We start from the raw sequence: 19,298 nt of genomic DNA, 5'->3' as shown, positions 1-19,298 counted from the left end.
CCCTCCGTGGGCACTGTCTGACCTGCGGAGTCAACACCGTGGGCACTGTCTGACCTGCGGAGTCAACACCGTGGGCACTGTCTGACCTGCGGAGTCGCCTCCGTGGGCACTGCCTGACCTGCGGAGTCGCCTCCGTGGGCACTGTCTGACCTGCGGAGTCCCCTCCGTGGGCACTGCCTGACCTGCTGAGTCCCCTACGTGGGCACTGTCTGACCTGCTGTGTCCCCTCCGTGGGCACTGCCTGTCCTGCGGTGTCACTTACACGGGCACTGTCTGACCTTGTGAGTCCCCTCCGTGGGCACTGCCTGACCTGCTGAGTCCCCTCCGTGGGCACTGCCTGACCTGTGGTGTCCTCTTCATGGGCACTGTCTGAGCTGCAGAGTCCCCTCCGTGGGCACGGTCTGACCTGCTGAATCCCTTACACGGGCACTGCCTGACCTGCGGAGTCCACTCCATGGGCACTGTCTGAGCTGCGGAGTCCCCTCCGTGGGCACTGTCTGACCTTGTGAGTCCCCTCCGTGGGCACTTTCTGACCTTGTGAGTCCCCTCCGTGGGCACAGTCTGACCTGCGGAGTCACCACCGTGGGCACAGTCTGACCTGCGGAGTCCCCTCCGTGGGCACTGCCTGACCTGCTGTGTCCCTCCGTGGGCACTGCCTGACCTGCTGTGTCCCCTCCGTGGGCACTGTCTGACCTGCGGAGTCAACACCGTGGGCACTGTCTGACCTGCGGAGTCGCCTCCGTGGGCACTGCCTGACCTGCGGAGTCGCCTCCGTGGGCACTGTCTGACCTGCGGAGTCCCCTCCGTGGGCACTGCCTGACCTGCTGAGTCCCCTACGTGGGCACTGTCTGACCTGCTGTGTCCCCTCCGTGGGCACTGCCTGTCCTGCGGTGTCACTTACACGGGCACTGTCTGACCTTGTGAGTCCCCTCCGTGGGCACTGCCTGACCTGCTGAGTCCCCTCCGTGGGCACTGCCTGACCTATGGTGTCCTCTTCATGGGCACTGTCTGAGCTGCAGAGTCCCCTCCGTGGGCACGGTCTGACCTGCTGAATCCCTTACACGGGCACTGCCTGTCCTGTGGAGTCCCCTCCGTGGGCACTGTCTGACCTGCTGTGTCCCCTCCGTGGGCAATGCCTGTCCTGCAGCGTCACTTACACGGGCACTGTCTGACCTTGTGAGTATCCTCCCTGGGCACTGCCTGACCTTGGGAGTCCCGTCCGTGGGCACTGACTGTCCTGCGGAGTCCCCTCCGTGGGCACTGTCTGACCTGCGGAGTCCCCTCCTTGTGCACTGTCTGACCTGCGGAGTCCCCTCCTCGGACACTGTCTGACCTGCGGAGTCCCCTCCGTGGGCACTGCCTGACCTGCTGAGTCCCCTCCGTGGGCACTGCCTGACCTGCTGTGTCCACTCCGTGGGCACTGTCTGACCTGCGGAGTCCCCTCCGTGGGCACTGTCTGACCTGCGGAGTCCCCTCCTTGTGCACTGTCTGACCTGTGGTGTCCTCTTCATGGGCACTGTCTGAGCTGCGGAGTCCCCTCCGTGGGCACTGTCTGACCTGCGGAGTCCCCTCCCTGGGCACTGTCTGACCTGCGGAGTCCCCTCCGTGGGCACTGTCTGACCTTGTGAGTCCCCTCCCTGGGCACTGTCTGATCTGCGGAGTCCCCTCCGTGGGCACTGTCTGACCTGCGGAGTCCCCTCCTTGGGCACTGTCTGACCTGTGGTGTCCTCTTCATGGGCACTGTCTGAGCTGCGGAGTCCCCTCCGTGGGCACTGTCTGACCTGCGGAGTCCCCTCCCTGGGCACTGTCTGACCTGCGGAGTCCCCTCCGTGGGCACTGCCTGACCTGCGGAGTCCCCTCCTCAGGCACTGCCTGACCTGCAGATTCCCCTCCACGGACACTGTCTGACCTGCGGAGTCCCCTCCGTGGGCACTGCCTGACCTGCTGAGTCCCCTCCGTGGGCACTGCCTGACCTGCTGTGTCCCCTCCGTGGGCACTGTCTGACCTGCGGAGTCCCCTCCGTGGGCACTGTCTGACCTGCGGAGTCCCCTCCTTGTGCACTGTCTGACCTGTGGTGTCCCCTCCGTGGGCACTGCCTGACCTGCTGTGTCCCCTCCGTGGGCACTGTCTGACCTGCGGAGTCCCCTCCGTGGGCACTGTCTGACCTTGTGAGTCCCCTCCGTGGGCACTTTCTGACCTTGTGAGTCCCCTCCGTGGGCACAGTCTGACCTGCGGAGTCACCACCGTGGGCACAGTCTGACCTGCGGAGTCCCCTCCGTGGGCACTGCCTGACCTGCTGTGTCCCTCCGTGGGCACTGCCTGACCTGCTGTGTCCCCTCCGTGGGCACTGTCTGACCTGCGGAGTCAACACCGTGGGCACTGTCTGACCTGCGGAGTCGCCTCCGTGGGCACTGCCTGACCTGCGGAGTCGCCTCCGTGGGCACTGTCTGACCTGCGGAGTCCCCTCCGTGGGCACTGCCTGACCTGCTGAGTCCCCTACGTGGGCACTGTCTGACCTGCTGTGTCCCCTCCGTGGGCACTGCCTGTCCTGCGGTGTCACTTACACGGGCACTGTCTGACCTTGTGAGTCCCCTCCGTGGGCACTGCCTGACCTGCTGAGTCCCCTCCGTGGGCACTGCCTGACCTATGGTGTCCTCTTCATGGGCACTGTCTGAGCTGCAGAGTCCCCTCCGTGGGCACGGTCTGACCTGCTGAATCCCTTACACGGGCACTGCCTGTCCTGTGGAGTCCCCTCCGTGGGCACTGTCTGACCTGCTGTGTCCCCTCCGTGGGCAATGCCTGTCCTGCAGCGTCACTTACACGGGCACTGTCTGACCTTGTGAGTATCCTCCCTGGGCACTGCCTGACCTTGGGAGTCCCGTCCGTGGGCACTGACTGTCCTGCGGAGTCCCCTCCGTGGGCACTGTCTGACCTGCGGAGTCCCCTCCTTGTGCACTGTCTGACCTGCGGAGTCCCCTCCTCGGACACTGTCTGACCTGCGGAGTCCCCTCCGTGGGCACTGCCTGACCTGCTGAGTCCCCTCCGTGGGCACTGCCTGACCTGCTGTGTCCACTCCGTGGGCACTGTCTGACCTGCGGAGTCCCCTCCGTGGGCACTGTCTGACCTGCGGAGTCCCCTCCTTGTGCACTGTCTGACCTGTGGTGTCCTCTTCATGGGCACTGTCTGAGCTGCGGAGTCCCCTCCGTGGGCACTGTCTGACCTGCGGAGTCCCCTCCCTGGGCACTGTCTGACCTGCGGAGTCCCCTCCGTGGGCACTGTCTGACCTTGTGAGTCCCCTCCCTGGGCACTGTCTGATCTGCGGAGTCCCCTCCGTGGGCACTGCCTGACCTGCTGAGTCCCCTACGTGGGCACTGTCTGACCTGCTGTGTCCCCTCCGTGGGCACTGCCTGTCCTGCGGTGTCACTTACACGGGCACTGTCTGACCTTGTGAGTCCCCTCCGTGGGCACTGCCTGACCTGCTGAGTCCCCTCCGTGGGCACTGCCTGACCTATGGTGTCCTCTTCATGGGCACTGTCTGAGCTGCAGAGTCCCCTCCGTGGGCACGGTCTGACCTGCTGAATCCCTTACACGGGCACTGCCTGTCCTGTGGAGTCCCCTCCGTGGGCACTGTCTGACCTGCTGTGTCCCCTCCGTGGGCAATGCCTGTCCTGCAGCGTCACTTACACGGGCACTGTCTGACCTTGTGAGTATCCTCCCTGGGCACTGCCTGACCTTGGGAGTCCCGTCCGTGGGCACTGACTGTCCTGCGGAGTCCCCTCCGTGGGCACTGTCTGACCTGCGGAGTCCCCTCCTTGTGCACTGTCTGACCTGCGGAGTCCCCTCCTCGGACACTGTCTGACCTGCGGAGTCCCCTCCGTGGGCACTGCCTGACCTGCTGAGTCCCCTCCGTGGGCACTGCCTGACCTGCTGTGTCCACTCCGTGGGCACTGTCTGACCTGCGGAGTCCCCTCCGTGGGCACTGTCTGACCTGCGGAGTCCCCTCCTTGTGCACTGTCTGACCTGTGGTGTCCTCTTCATGGGCACTGTCTGAGCTGCGGAGTCCCCTCCGTGGGCACTGTCTGACCTGCGGAGTCCCCTCCCTGGGCACTGTCTGACCTGCGGAGTCCCCTCCGTGGGCACTGTCTGACCTTGTGAGTCCCCTCCCTGGGCACTGTCTGATCTGCGGAGTCCCCTCCGTGGGCACTGTCTGACCTGCGGAGTCCCCTCCTTGGGCACTGTCTGACCTGTGGTGTCCTCTTCATGGGCACTGTCTGAGCTGCGGAGTCCCCTCCGTGGGCACTGTCTGACCTGCGGAGTCCCCTCCCTGGGCACTGTCTGACCTGCGGAGTCCCCTCCGTGGGCACTGCCTGACCTGCGGAGTCCCCTCCTCAGGCACTGCCTGACCTGCAGATTCCCCTCCACGGACACTGTCTGACCTGCGGAGTCCCCTCCGTGGGCACTGCCTGACCTGCTGAGTCCCCTCCGTGGGCACTGCCTGACCTGCTGTGTCCCCTCCGTGGGCACTGTCTGACCTGCGGAGTCCCCTCCGTGGGCACTGTCTGACCTGCGGAGTCCCCTCCTTGTGCACTGTCTGACCTGTGGTGTCCCCTCCGTGGGCACTGCCTGACCTGCTGTGTCCCCTCCGTGGGCACTGTCTGACCTGCGGAGTCCCCTCCGTGGGCACTGTCTGACCTTGTGAGTCCCCTCCGTGGGCACAGTCTGACCTGCGGAGTCAACACCGTGGGCACTGTCTGACCTGCGGAGTCAACACCGTGGGCACTGTCTGACCTGCGGAGTCGCCTCCGTGGGCACTGCCTGACCTGCGGAGTCCCCTCCGTGGGCACTGCCTGACCTGCTGTGTCCCCTCCGTGGGCACTGCCTGACCTGCTGTGTCCCCTCCGTGGGCACAGTCTGACCTGCGGAGTCAACACCGTGGGCACTGTCTGACCTGCGGAGTCAACACCGTGGGCACTGTCTGACCTGCGGAGTCGCCTCCGTGGGCACTGCCTGACCTGCGGAGTCGCCTCCGTGGGCACTGTCTGACCTGCTGTGTCCTCTCCGTAGGCACTGTCTGACCTGCGGAGTCCCCTCCTTGGGCACTGTCTGACCTGTGGTGACCTCTTCATGGGCACTGTCTGTCCCGCGGAGTCACCACCGTGGGCACTGCCTGACCTGCGGAGTCCACTCCATGGGCACTGTCTGAGCTGCGGAGTCCCCTCCGTGGGCACTGTCTGACCTTGTGAGTCCCCTCCGTGGGCACTTTCTGACCTTGTGAGTCCCCTCCGTGGGCACAGTCTGACCTGCGGAGTCACCACCGTGGGCACAGTCTGACCTGCGGAGTCCCCTCCGTGGGCACTGCCTGACCTGCTGTGTCCCTCCGTGGGCACTGCCTGACCTGCTGTGTCCCCTCCGTGGGCACTGTCTGACCTGCGGAGTCAACACCGTGGGCACTGTCTGACCTGCGGAGTCGCCTCCGTGGGCACTGCCTGACCTGCGGAGTCGCCTCCGTGGGCACTGTCTGACCTGCGGAGTCCCCTCCGTGGGCACTGCCTGACCTGCTGAGTCCCCTACGTGGGCACTGTCTGACCTGCTGTGTCCCCTCCGTGGGCACTGCCTGTCCTGCGGTGTCACTTACACGGGCACTGTCTGACCTTGTGAGTCCCCTCCGTGGGCACTGCCTGACCTGCTGAGTCCCCTCCGTGGGCACTGCCTGACCTGTGGTGTCCTCTTCATGGGCACTGTCTGAGCTGCAGAGTCCCCTCCGTGGGCACGGTCTGACCTGCTGAATCCCTTACACGGGCACTGCCTGTCCTGTGGAGTCCCCTCCGTGGGCACTGTCTGACCTGCTGTGTCCCCTCCGTGGGCAATGCCTGTCCTGCAGCGTCACTTACACGGGCACTGTCTGACCTTGTGAGTATCCTCCCTGGGCACTGCCTGACCTTGGGAGTCCCGTCCGTGGGCACTGACTGTCCTGCGGAGTCCCCTCCGTGGGCACTGTCTGACCTGCGGAGTCCCCTCCTTGTGCACTGTCTGACCTGCGGAGTCCCCTCCTCGGACACTGTCTGACCTGCGGAGTCCCCTCCGTGGGCACTGCCTGACCTGCTGAGTCCCCTCCGTGGGCACTGCCTGACCTGCTGTGTCCACTCCGTGGGCACTGTCTGACCTGCGGAGTCCCCTCCGTGGGCACTGTCTGACCTGCGGAGTCCCCTCCTTGTGCACTGTCTGACCTGTGGTGTCCTCTTCATGGGCACTGTCTGAGCTGCGGAGTCCCCTCCGTGGGCACTGTCTGACCTGCGGAGTCCCCTCCCTGGGCACTGTCTGACCTGCGGAGTCCCCTCCGTGGGCACGGTCTGACCTTGTGAGTCCCCTCCCTGGGCACTGTCTGATCTGCGGAGTCCCCTCCGTGGGCACTGTCTGACCTGCGGAGTCCCCTCCTTGGGCACTGTCTGACCTGTGGTGTCCTCTTCATGGGCACTGTCTGAGCTGCGGAGTCCCCTCCGTGGGCACTGTCTGACCTGCGGAGTCCCCTCCCTGGGCACTGTCTGACCTGCGGAGTCCCCTCCGTGGGCACTGCCTGACCTGCGGAGTCCCCTCCTCAGGCACTGCCTGACCTGCAGATTCCCCTCCACGGACACTGTCTGACCTGCGGAGTCCCCTCCGTGGGCACTGCCTGACCTGCTGAGTCCCCTCCGTGGGCACTGCCTGACCTGCTGTGTCCCCTCCGTGGGCACTGTCTGACCTGCGGAGTCCCCTCCGTGGGCACTGTCTGACCTGCGGAGTCCCCTCCTTGTGCACTGTCTGACCTGTGGTGTCCCCTCCGTGGGCACTGCCTGACCTGCTGTGTCCCCTCCGTGGGCACTGTCTGACCTGCGGAGTCCCCTCCGTGGGCACTGTCTGACCTTGTGAGTCCCCTCCGTGGGCACTGCCTGATCTGCTGAGTCCCCTCCGTGGGAACTGCCTGACCTGTGGTGTCCTCTTCATGGGCACTGTCTGAGCTGCAGAGTCCCCTCCGTGGGCACGGTCTGACCTGCTGAATCCCTTACACGGGCACTGCCTGTCCTGTGGAGTCCCCTCCGTGGGCACTGTCTGACCTGCTGTGTCCCCTCCGTGGGCAATGCCTGTCCTGCAGCGTCACTTACACGGGCACTGTCTGACCTTGTGAGTATCCTCCCTGGGCACTGCCTGACCTTGGGAGTCCCGTCCGTGGGCACTGACTGTCCTGCGGAGTCCCCTCCGTGGGCACTGTCTGACCTGCGGAGTCCCCTCCTTGTGCACTGTCTGACCTGCGGAGTCCCCTCCTCGGACACTGTCTGACCTGCGGAGTCCCCTCCGTGGGCACTGCCTGACCTGCTGAGTCCCCTCCGTGGGCACTGCCTGACCTGCTGTGTCCACTCCGTGGGCACTGTCTGACCTGCGGAGTCCCCTCCGTGGGCACTGTCTGACCTGCGGAGTCCCCTCCTTGTGCACTGTCTGACCTGTGGTGTCCTCTTCATGGGCACTGTCTGAGCTGCGGAGTCCCCTCCGTGGGCACTGTCTGACCTGCGGAGTCCCCTCCCTGGGCACTGTCTGACCTGCGGAGTCCCCTCCGTGGGCACTGTCTGACCTTGTGAGTCCCCTCCCTGGGCACTGTCTGATCTGCGGAGTCCCCTCCGTGGGCACTGTCTGACCTGCGGAGTCCCCTCCTTGGGCACTGTCTGACCTGTGGTGTCCTCTTCATGGGCACTGTCTGAGCTGCGGAGTCCCCTCCGTGGGCACTGTCTGACCTGCGGAGTCCCCTCCCTGGGCACTGTCTGACCTGCGGAGTCCCCTCCGTGGGCACTGCCTGACCTGCGGAGTCCCCTCCTCAGGTACTGCCTGACCTGCAGATTCCCCTCCACGGACACTGTCTGACCTGCGGAGTCCCCTCCGTGGGCACTGCCTGACCTGCTGAGTCCCCTCCGTGGGCACTGCCTGACCTGCTGTGTCCCCTCCGTGGGCACTGTCTGACCTGCGGAGTCCCCTCCGTGGGCACTGTCTGACCTGCGGAGTCCCCTCCTTGTGCACTGTCTGACCTGTGGTGTCCCCTCCGTGGGCACTGCCTGACCTGCTGTGTCCCCTCCGTGGGCACTGTCTGACCTGCGGAGTCCCCTCCGTGGGCACTGTCTGACCTTGTGAGTCCCCTCCGTGGGCACTGTCTGACCTGCGGAGTCCCCTCCGTGGGCACAGTCTGACCTTGTGAGTCCCCTCCGTGGGCACAGTCTGACCTGCGGAGTCACCACCGTGGGCACTGCCTGACCTGCGGAGTCCCCTCCGTGGGCACTGCCTGACCTGCTGTTTCCCCTCCGTGGGCACTGCCTGACCTGCTGTGTCCCCTCCGTGGGCACTGTCTGACCTGCGGAGTCAACTCCGTGGGCACTGTCTGACCTTGTGAGTCCCCTCCGTGGGCACTGTCTAACCTTGTGAGTCCCCTCCGTGGGCACAGTCTGACCTGCGGAGTCCCCTCCGTGGGCACTGCCTGACCTGCTGTGTCCCCTCCGTGGGCACTGCCTGACCTGCTGTGTCCCCTCCGTGGGCACTGTCTGACCTGCGGAGTCAACACCGTGGGCACTGTCTGACCTGCGGAGTCGCCTCCGTGGGCACTGCCTGACCTGCGGAGTCGCCTCCGTGGGCACTGTCTGACCTGCGGAGTCCCCTCCGTGGGCACTGTCTGACCTGCGGAGTCCCCTCCCTGGGCACTGTCTGACCTGCGGAGTCCCCTCCGTGGGCACTGTCTGACCTTGTGTGTCCCCTCCGTGGGCACTGTCTGACCTGCGGAATCCCCTCCGTGGGCACTGTCTGGCCTGCGGAGTCACCACCGTGGGCACTGCCAGACCTGCGGAGTCCCCTCTGTGGGCACTGTCTGACCTGCGGAGTCCCCTCCTCAGGCACTGCCTGACCTGCAGATTCCCCTCCACGGACACTGTCTGACCTGCGGAGTCCCCTGCTTGGGGACGGTCTGACCTGCTGAATCCCTTACATGGGCACTGCCTGTCCTGCGGAGTCCCCTCCGTGGGCACTGCCTGACCTGCGGTGTCCTCTTCATGGGCACTGTCTGAGCTGCGGAGTCCCCGCCGTGGGCACGGTCTGAGCTGCTGAATCCCTTACATGGGCACTGTCTGACCTGCGGAGTCCCCTCCGTGGGCACTGTCTGACCTGCGGTGTCCCCTCCCTGGGCACTGTCTGACCTGCGGAGTCCCCTCCCTGGGCACTGTCTGACCTGCGGAGTCAACCCCGTGGGCACTGGATGACCTGCTGAGTCCCCTCCGTGGGCACTGTCTGACCAGCGGAGTCCCCTCCGTGGCCACTGTCTGACCAGCGGAGTCCCCTCTGTGGGCACTGGCTGACCTGCGGAGTCCCCTCCGTGGCCACTGTCTGACCAGCGGAGTCGCCTCCGTGGGCACTGCCTGACCTGCGGAGTCCACACCGTGGGCACTGTCTGTCCTGCGGAGTCTCCTCCATGGGCACTGTCTGACCTGTGGAGTCCCCTCTGTGGCCACTGTCTGACCAGCGGACTCTCCTCCGTGGGCACTGCCTGACCTGCTGAGTCCCCTGCTTGGGGACTGTCTGATCTGCTGAGTCCCCTACGTGGGCACTGCCTGACCTGTGGTGTCCTCTTCATGGGCACTGTCTGAGCGGCGGAGTCCCATCCGTGGGCACGGTCTGACCTGCTGAATCCCTTACATGGGCACTGCCTGTCCTGCGGAGTCCCCTGCGTGGGCACTGCCTGACCTGCGGTGTCCTCTTCATGGGCACTGTCTGACCTGCGGAGTCCCCTCCGTGGGCACTGTCTGACCTGCGGAGTCCCCTCCATGGGCACTGTCTGACCTGTGGTGTCCTCTTCATGGGCACTGTCTGAGCTGCGGAGTCCCCTCCGTGGGCACTGTCTGACCTGCGGAGTCCCCTCCCTGGGCACTGTCTGACCTGCGGAGTCCCCTCCGTGGGCACTGCCTGACCTGCGGAGTCCCCTCCTCAGGTACTGCCTGACCTGCAGATTCCCCTCCACGGACACTGTCTGACCTGCGGAGTCCCCTCCGTGGGCACTGCCTGACCTGCTGAGTCCCCTCCGTGGGCACTGCCTGACCTGCTGTGTCCCCTCCGTGGGCACTGTCTGACCTGCGGAGTCCCCTCCGTGGGCACTGTCTGACCTGCGGAGTCCCCTCCTTGTGCACTGTCTGACCTGTGGTGTCCCCTCCGTGGGCACTGCCTGACCTGCTGTGTCCCCTCCGTGGGCACTGTCTGACCTGCGGAGTCCCCTCCGTGGGCACTGTCTGACCTTGTGAGTCCCCTCCGTGGGCACTGTCTGACCTGCGGAGTCCCCTCCGTGGGCACAGTCTGACCTTGTGAGTCCCCTCCGTGGGCACAGTCTGACCTGCGGAGTCACCACCGTGGGCACTGCCTGACCTGCGGAGTCCCCTCCGTGGGCACTGCCTGACCTGCTGTTTCCCCTCCGTGGGCACTGCCTGACCTGCTGTGTCCCCTCCGTGGGCACTGTCTGACCTGCGGAGTCAACTCCGTGGGCACTGTCTGACCTTGTGAGTCCCCTCCGTGGGCACTGTCTAACCTTGTGAGTCCCCTCCGTGGGCACTGCCTGACCTGCTGTGTCCCCTCCGTGGGCACTGCCTGACCTGCTGTGTCCCCTCCGTGGGCACTGTCTGACCTGCGGAGTCAACACCGTGGGCACTGTCTGACCTGCGGAGTCGCCTCCGTGGGCACTGCCTGACCTGCGGAGTCGCCTCCGTGGGCACTGTCTGACCTGCGGAGTCCCCTCCGTGGGCACTGCCTGACCTGCTGAGTCCCCTACGTGGGCACTGTCTGACCTGCTGTGTCCCCTCCGTGGGCACTGCCTGTCCTGCGGTGTCACTTACACGGGCACTGTCTGACCTTGTGAGTCCCCTCCGTGGGCACTGCCTGACCTGCTGAGTCCCCTCCGTGGGCACTGCCTGACCTGTGGTGTCCTCTTCATGGGCACTGTCTGAGCTGCAGAGTGCCCTCCGTGGGCACGGTCTGACCTGCTGAATCCCTTACACGGGCACTGCCTGTCCTGTGGAGTCCCCTCCGTGGGCACTGTCTGACCTGCTGTGTCCCCTCCGTGGGCAATGCCTGTCCTGCAGCGTCACTTACACGGGCACTGACTGACCTTGTGAGAATCCTCCGTGGGCACTGCCTGACCTTGGGAGTCCCGTCCGTGGGCACTGACTGTCCTGCGGAGTCCCCACCGTGGGCACTGTCTGACCTGCGGAGTCCCCTCCTTGTGCACTGTCTGACCTGCGGAGTCCCCTCCTTGTGCACTGTCTGACCTGCGGAGTCCCCTCCTCGGACACTGTCTGACCTGCGGAGTCCCCTCCGTGGGCACTGCCTGACCTGCTGAGTCCCCTCCGTGGGCACTGCCTGACCTGCTGTGTCCCCTCCGTGGGCACTGTCTGACCTGCGGAGTCCCCTCCGTGGGCACTGTCTGACCTGCGGAGTCCCCTCCGTGGGCACTGTCTGACCTGCGGAGTCCCCTCCATGGGCACTGTCTGACCTGTGGTGTCCTCTTCATGGGCACTGTCTGAGCTGCGGAGTCCCCTCCGTGGGCACTGTCTGACCTGCGGAGTCCCCTCCCTGGGCACTGTCTGACCTGCGGAGTCCCCTCCGTGGGCACTGCCTGACCTGCGGAGTCCCCTCCTCAGGTACTGCCTGACCTGCAGATTCCCCTCCACGGACACTGTCTGACCTGCGGAGTCCCCTCCGTGGGCACTGCCTGACCTGCTGAGTCCCCTCCGTGGGCACTGCCTGACCTGCTGTGTCCCCTCCGTGGGCACTGTCTGACCTGCGGAGTCCCCTCCGTGGGCACTGTCTGACCTGCGGAGTCCCCTCCTTGTGCACTGTCTGACCTGTGGTGTCCCCTCCGTGGGCACTGCCTGACCTGCTGTGTCCCCTCCGTGGGCACTGTCTGACCTGCGGAGTCCCCTCCGTGGGCACTGTCTGACCTTGTGAGTCCCCTCCGTGGGCACTGTCTGACCTGCGGAGTCCCCTCCGTGGGCACAGTCTGACCTTGTGAGTCCCCTCCGTGGGCACAGTCTGACCTGCGGAGTCACCACCGTGGGCACTGCCTGACCTGCGGAGTCCCCTCCGTGGGCACTGCCTGACCTGCTGTTTCCCCTCCGTGGGCACTGCCTGACCTGCTGTGTCCCCTCCGTGGGCACTGTCTGACCTGCGGAGTCAACTCCGTGGGCACTGTCTGACCTTGTGAGTCCCCTCCGTGGGCACTGTCTAACCTTGTGAGTCCCCTCCGTGGGCACAGTCTGACCTGCGGAGTCCCCTCCGTGGGCACTGCCTGACCTGCTGTGTCCCCTCCGTGGGCACTGCCTGACCTGCTGTGTCCCCTCCGTGGGCACTGTCTGACCTGCGGAGTCAACACCGTGGGCACTGTCTGACCTGCGGAGTCGCCTCCGTGGGCACTGCCTGACCTGCGGAGTCGCCTCCGTGGGCACTGTCTGACCTGCGGAGTCCCCTCCGTGGGCACTGCCTGACCTGCTGAGTCCCCTACGTGGGCACTGTCTGACCTGCTGTGTCCCCTCCGTGGGCACTGCCTGTCCTGCGGTGTCACTTACACGGGCACTGTCTGACCTTGTGAGTCCCCTCCGTGGGCACTGCCTGACCTGCTGAGTCCCCTCCGTGGGCACTGCCTGACCTGTGGTGTCCTCTTCATGGGCACTGTCTGAGCTGCAGAGTGCCCTCCGTGGGCACGGTCTGACCTGCTGAATCCCTTACACGGGCACTGCCTGTCCTGTGGAGTCCCCTCCGTGGGCACTGTCTGACCTGCTGTGTCCCCTCCGTGGGCAATGCCTGTCCTGCAGCGTCACTTACACGGGCACTGACTGACCTTGTGAGAATCCTCCGTGGGCACTGCCTGACCTTGGGAGTCCCGTCCGTGGGCACTGACTGTCCTGCGGAGTCCCCACCGTGGGCACTGTCTGACCTGCGGAGTCCCCTCCTTGTGCACTGTCTGACCTGCGGAGTCCCCTCCTTGTGCACTGTCTGACCTGCGGAGTCCCCTCCTCGGACACTGTCTGACCTGCGGAGTCCCCTCCGTGGGCACTGCCTGACCTGCTGAGTCCCCTCCGTGGGCACTGCCTGACCTGCTGTGTCCCCTCCGTGGGCACTGTCTGACCTGCGGAGTCCCCTCCGTGGGCACTGTCTGACCTGCGGAGTCCACTCCTTGTGCACTGTCTGACCTGTGGTGTCCTCTTCATGGACACTGTCTGAGCTGCGGAGTCCCCTCCGTGGGCACTGTCTGACCTGCGGAGTCCCCTCCCTGGGCACTGTCTGACCTGCGGAGTCCCCTCCGCGGGCACTGTCTGACCTTGTGAGTCCCCTCCCTGGGCACTGTCTGATCTGCGGAGTCCCCTCCGTGGGCACTGTCTGACCTGCGGAGTCCCCTCCTTGGGCACTGTCTGACCTGTGGTGTCCTCTTCATGGGCACTGTCTGAGCTGCGGAGTCCCCTCCGTGGGCACTGTCTGACCTGCGGAGTCCCCTCCGTGGGCACTGCCTGACCTGCGGAGTCCCCTCCTCAGGCACTGCCTGACCTGCAGATTCCCCTCCACGGACACTGTCTGACCTGCGGAGTCCCCTCCGTGGGCACTGCCTGACCTGCTGAGTCCCCTCCGTGGGCACTGCCTGACCTGCTGTGTCCCCTCCGTGGGCACTGTCTGACCTGCGGAGTCCCCTCCGTGGGCACTGTCTGACCTGCGGAGTCCCCTCCTTGTGCACTGTCTGACCTGTGGTGTCCCCTCCGTGGGCACTGCCTGACCTGCTGTGTCCCCTCCGTGGGCACTGTCTGACCTGCGGAGTCCCCTCCGTGGGCACTGCCTGACCTGCTGAGTCCCCTCCGTGGGCACTGCCTGACCTGCTGTGTCCCCTCCGTGGGCACTGTCTGACCTGCGGAGTCCCCTCCGTGGGCACTGTCTGACCTGCGGAGTCCCCTCCCTGGGCACTGTCTGACCTGCGGAGTCCCCTCCGTGGGCACTGTCTGACCTTGTGTGTCCCCTCCGTGGGCACTGTCTGACCTGCGGAATCCCCTCCGTGGGCACTGTCTGGCCTGCGGAGTCACCACCGTGGGCACTGCCAGACCTGCGGAGTCCCCTCTGTGGGCACTGTCTGACCTGCGGAGTCCCCTCCTCAGGCACTGCCTGACCTGCAGATTCCCCTCCACGGACACTGTCTGACCTGCGGAGTCCCCTGCTTGGGGACGGTCTGACCTGCTGAATCCCTTACATGGGCACTGCCTGTCCTGCGGAGTCCCCTCCGTGGGCACTGCCTGACCTGCGGTGTCCTCTTCATGGGCACTGTCTGAGCTGCGGAGTCCCCGCCGTGGGCACGGTCTGAGCTGCTGAATCCCTTACATGGGCACTGTCTGACCTGCGGAGTCCCCTCCGTGGGCACTGTCTGACCTGCGGTGTCCCCTCCCTGGGCACTGTCTGACCTGCGGAGTCCCCTCCCTGGGCACTGTCTGACCTGCGGAGTCAACCCCGTGGGCACTGGATGACCTGCTGAGTCCCCTCCGTGGGCACTGTCTGACCAGCGGAGTCCCCTCCGTGGCCACTGTCTGACCAGCGGAGTCCCCTCTGTGGGCACTGGCTGACCTGCGGAGTCCCCTCCGTGGCCACTGTCTGACCAGCGGAGTCGCCTCCGTGGGCACTGCCTGACCTGCGGAGTCCACACCGTGGGCACTGTCTGTCCTGCGGAGTCTCCTCCATGGGCACTGTCTGACCTGTGGAGTCCCCTCTGTGGCCACTGTCTGACCAGCGGACTCTCCTCCGTGGGCACTGCCTGACCTGCTGAGTCCCCTGCTTGGGGACTGTCTGATCTGCTGAGTCCCCTACGTGGGCACTGCCTGACCTGTGGTGTCCTCTTCATGGGCACTGTCTGAGCGGCGGAGTCCCATCCGTGGGCACGGTCTGACCTGCTGAATCCCTTACATGGGCACTGCCTGTCCTGCGGAGTCCCCTCCGTGGGCACTGCCTGACCTGCGGTGTCCTCTTCATGGGCACTGTCTGACCTGCGGAGTCCCCTCCGTGGGCACTGTCTGACCTGCGGAGTCCCCTCCATGGGCACTGTCTGACATGCGGAGTCCCATCTGTGGGCACTGTCTGGCCTGCGGAGTCACAGCCGTGGGCACTGTCTGACCTTGTGAGTCCCCTCCGTGGGCACTGTCTGACCTTGTGAGTCCCCTCCGTGGGCACTGCCTGATCTGCGGAGTCCCATCCGTGGGCACTGTCTGACCTGCGGAGTCCCCTCCGTGGTCACTGCCGGACCTGAGGTGTCCTCTTCATGGGCACTGTCTGAGCTGCGGAGTCCCCTCCGTAGGCACTGTCTGACCTGCTGAATCCCTTACATGGCACTGCCTGTCCTGCAGGGTCCCCTCCGCGGGCACTGTCTGACCTGCGGAGTCCCCTCCATGGGCACTGTCTGACCTGCGGAGTCCGCTCCGTGGGCACTGCCTGACCTGTGGTGTCCCCTCCATGGGCACTGTCTGACCTGCGGAGTCACAACCGTGGGCACTGTCTGACCTTGTGAATCCCCTCCGTGGGTACTGTCTGACCTGCGGAGTACCCTCCCTGGGCACTGTCTGACCTGCGGAGTCCCCTCCGTGGGCACTGTCTGACCTGCGGAGTCCTCTCCGTGGGCACTGTCTGTCCTGCGGAGTCCCCTATGTGGGCACTGTCTGACCCCCGGAGTCCCCTCCGTGGGCACTGCCTGACCTGCGGAGTCCACTCCATGGGCACTGTCTGAGCTGCGGAGTCCCCTCCGTGGGCACTGTCTGACCTTGTGAGTCCCCTCCGTGGGCACTGTCTGACCTTGTGAGTCCCCTCCGTGGGCACAGTCTGACCTGCGGAGTCACCACCGTGGGCACTGCCTGACCTGCTCTGTCCCCTCCGTGGGCTCTGTCTGACCTGCGGAGTCAACTCCGTAGGCACTGTCTGACCTTGTGAGTCCCCTCCGTGGGCACTGTCTGACCTTGTGAGTCCCCTCCGTGGGCACAGTCTGACCTGCGGAGTCACCACCGTGGGCACTGCCTGACCTGCGGAGTCCCCTCCGTGGGCACTGCCTGACCTGCGGAGTCCCCTCCGTGGGCACTGCCTGACCTGCTGTGTCCCCTCCGTGGGCACTGCCTGACCTGCTGTGTCCCCTCCGTGGGCACTGTCTGACCTGCGGAGTCAACACCGTGGGCACTGTCTGACCTGCGGAGTCGCCTCCGTGGGCACTGCCTGACCTGCGGAGTCGCCTCCGTGGGCACTGCCTGACCTGCGGAGTCGCCTCCGTGGGCACTGCCTGACCTGCGGAGTCCCCTCCGTGGGCACTGTCTGTCCTGCGGAGTTCCCTCCGTGGGCACTGTCTGACCTGTGGAGTCCGCTCCGTGGGCACTGTCTGTCCTGAGGAATCCCCTCCATGGGCACTGTCTGACCTGCGGAGTCCTCTCCGTGGGCACTGCCTGTTCCCCGGAGTCCCCTCTGTGGGCACTGTCTGTCCTGCGGAGTCCCCTCCGTGGCCACTGTCTGACCTGCGGAGTCGCCTCCGTGGGCACTGTCTGTCCTGCGGAGTCCCCTCCGTGGGCACTGACTGACCTTGAGAGTACCGTCCATGGGCACTGTCTGGCCTGCGGAGTCACCACTGTGGGCACTGTCTGACCTGCTGCGTCCCCTCCACAGTCACTGTCTGACCTGCTGCGTCCCCTCCACAGTCACTGTCTGACCTGCGGAGTCCCGTCCGTGGGCACTGCCTGGCCTGAGGAGTCCCCTCCGTGGGCACTGTCTGACCTGCTGTGTCCTCTCCGTGGGCACTGTCTGACCTGCGGAGTCCCCTCCGTGGGCACTGCCTGACCTGCTGTGTCCCCTCCGTGGGCACTGCCTGACCTGCTGTGTCCCCTCCGTGGGCACTGTCTGACCTGCGGAGTCAACACCGTGGGCACTGTCTGACCTGCGGAGTCGCCTCCGTGGGCACTGCCTGACCTGCGGAGTCGCCTCCGTGGGCACTGCCTGACCTGCGGAGTCGCCTCCGTGGGCACTGCCTGACCTGCGGAGTCCCCTCCGTGGGCACTGTCTGTCCTGCGGAGTTCCCTCCGTGGGCACTGTCTGACCTGTGGAGTCCGCTCCGTGGGCACTGTCTGTCCTGAGGAATCCCCTCCATGGGCACTGTCTGACCTGCGGAGTCCTCTCCGTGGGCACTGCCTGTTCCCCGGAGTCCCCTCTGTGGGCACTGTCTGTCCTGCGGAGTCCCCTCCGTGGCCACTGTCTGACCTGCGGAGTCGCCTCCGTGGGCACTGTCTGTCCTGCGGAGTCCCCTCCGTGGGCACTGACTGACCTTGAGAGTACCGTCCATGGGCACTGTCTGGCCTGCGGAGTCACCACTGTGGGCACTGTCTGACCTGCTGCGTCCCCTCCACAGTCACTGTCTGACCTGCTGCGTCCCCTCCACAGTCACTGTCTGACCTGCGGAGTCCCGTCCGTGGGCACTGCCTGGCCTGTGGAGTCCCCTCCGTGGGCACTGTCTGACCTGCTGTGTCCTCTCCGTGGGCACTGTCTGACCTGCGGAGTCCCCTCCTTGTGCACTGTCTGACCTGCGGAGTCCCCTCCTCGGACACTGTCTGACCTGCGGAGTCGCCTCCGTGGGCACTGTCTGTCCTGCGGAGTCCCCTCCGTGGGCACTGACTGACCTTGAGAGTACCGTCCATGGGCACTGTCTGACCTGCGGAGTCCCCTCCGTGGGCACTGTCTGACCTGCGGAGTCCTCTCCGTGGGCACTGTCTGTCCTGCGGAGTCCCCTATGTGGGCACTGTCTGACCCCCGGAGTCCCCTCCGTGGGCACTGCCTGACCTGCGGAGTCCACTCCATGGGCACTGTCTGAGCTGCGGAGTCCCCTCCGTGGGCACTGTCTGACCTTGTGAGTCCCCTCCGTGGGCACTGTCTGACCTTGTGAGTCCCCTCCGTGGGCACAGTCTGACCTGCGGAGTCACCACCGTGGGCACTGCCTGACCTGCTGTGTCCCCTCCGTGGGCACTGTCTGACCTGCGGAGTCAACTCCGTAGGCACTGTCTGACCTTGTGAGTCCCCTCCGTGGGCACTGTCTGACCTTGTGAGTCCCCTCCGTGGGCACAGTCTGACCTGCGGAGTCACCACCGTGGGCACTGCCTGACCTGCGGAGTCCCCTCCGTGGGCACTGCCTGACCTGCTGTGTCCCCTCCGTGGGCACTGCCTGACCTGCTGTGTCCCCTCCGTGGGCACTGTCTGACCTGCGGAGTCCCCTCCGTGGGCACTGCCTGACCTGCTGAGTCCCCTCCGTGGGCACTGCCTGACCTGCTGTGTCCCCTCCGTGGGCACTGTCTGACCTGCGGAGTCCCCTCCGTGGGCACTGTCTGACCTGCGGAGTCCCCTCCCTGGGCACTGTCTGACCTGCGGAGTCCCCTCCGTGGGCACTGTCTGACCTTGTGTGTCCCCTCCGTGGGCACTGTCTGACCTGCGGAATCCCCTCCGTGGGCACTGTCTGGCCTGCGGAGTCACCACCGTGGGCACTGCCAGACCTGCGGAGTCCCCTCTGTGGGCACTGTCTGACCTGCGGAGTCCCCTCCTCAGGCACTGCCTGACCTGCAGATTCCCCTCCACGGACACTGTCTGACCTGCGGAGTCCCCTGCTTGGGGACGGTCTGACCTGCTGAATCCCTTACATGGGCACTGCCTGTCCTGCGGAGTCCCCTCCGTGGGCACTGCCTGACCTGCGGTGTCCTCTTCATGGGCACTGTCTGAGCTGCGGAGTCCCCGCCGTGGGCACGGTCTGAGCTGCTGAATCCCTTACATGGGCACTGTCTGACCTGCGGAGTCCCCTCCGTGGGCACTGTCTGACCTGCGGTGTCCCCTCCCTGGGCACTGTCTGACCTGCGGAGTCCCCTCCCTGGGCACTGTCTGACCTGCGGAGTCAACCCCGTGGGCACTGGATGACCTGCTGAGTCCCCTCCGTGGGCACTGTCTGACCAGCGGAGTCCCCTCCGTGGCCACTGTCTGACCAGCGGAGTCCCCTCTGTGGGCACTGGCTGACCTGCGGAGTCCCCTCCGTGGCCACTGTCTGACCAGCGGAGTCGCCTCCGTGGGCACTGCCTGACCTGCGGAGTCCACACCGTGGGCACTGTCTGTCCTGCGGAGTCTCCTCCATGGGCACTGTCTGACCTGTGGAGTCCCCTCTGTGGCCACTGTCTGACCAGCGGAGTCGCCTCCGTGGGCACTGCCTGACCTGCGGAGTCCCCTCC

The sequence above is a fragment of the Hypanus sabinus genome, assembly GCF_030144855.1.
Source record: "Hypanus sabinus isolate sHypSab1 chromosome 31 unlocalized genomic scaffold, sHypSab1.hap1 SUPER_31_unloc_2, whole genome shotgun sequence".
Taxonomy (NCBI): Eukaryota; Metazoa; Chordata; class Chondrichthyes; order Myliobatiformes; family Dasyatidae; genus Hypanus; species Hypanus sabinus.
Note: the sequence above shows the minus strand (reverse complement) of the source record.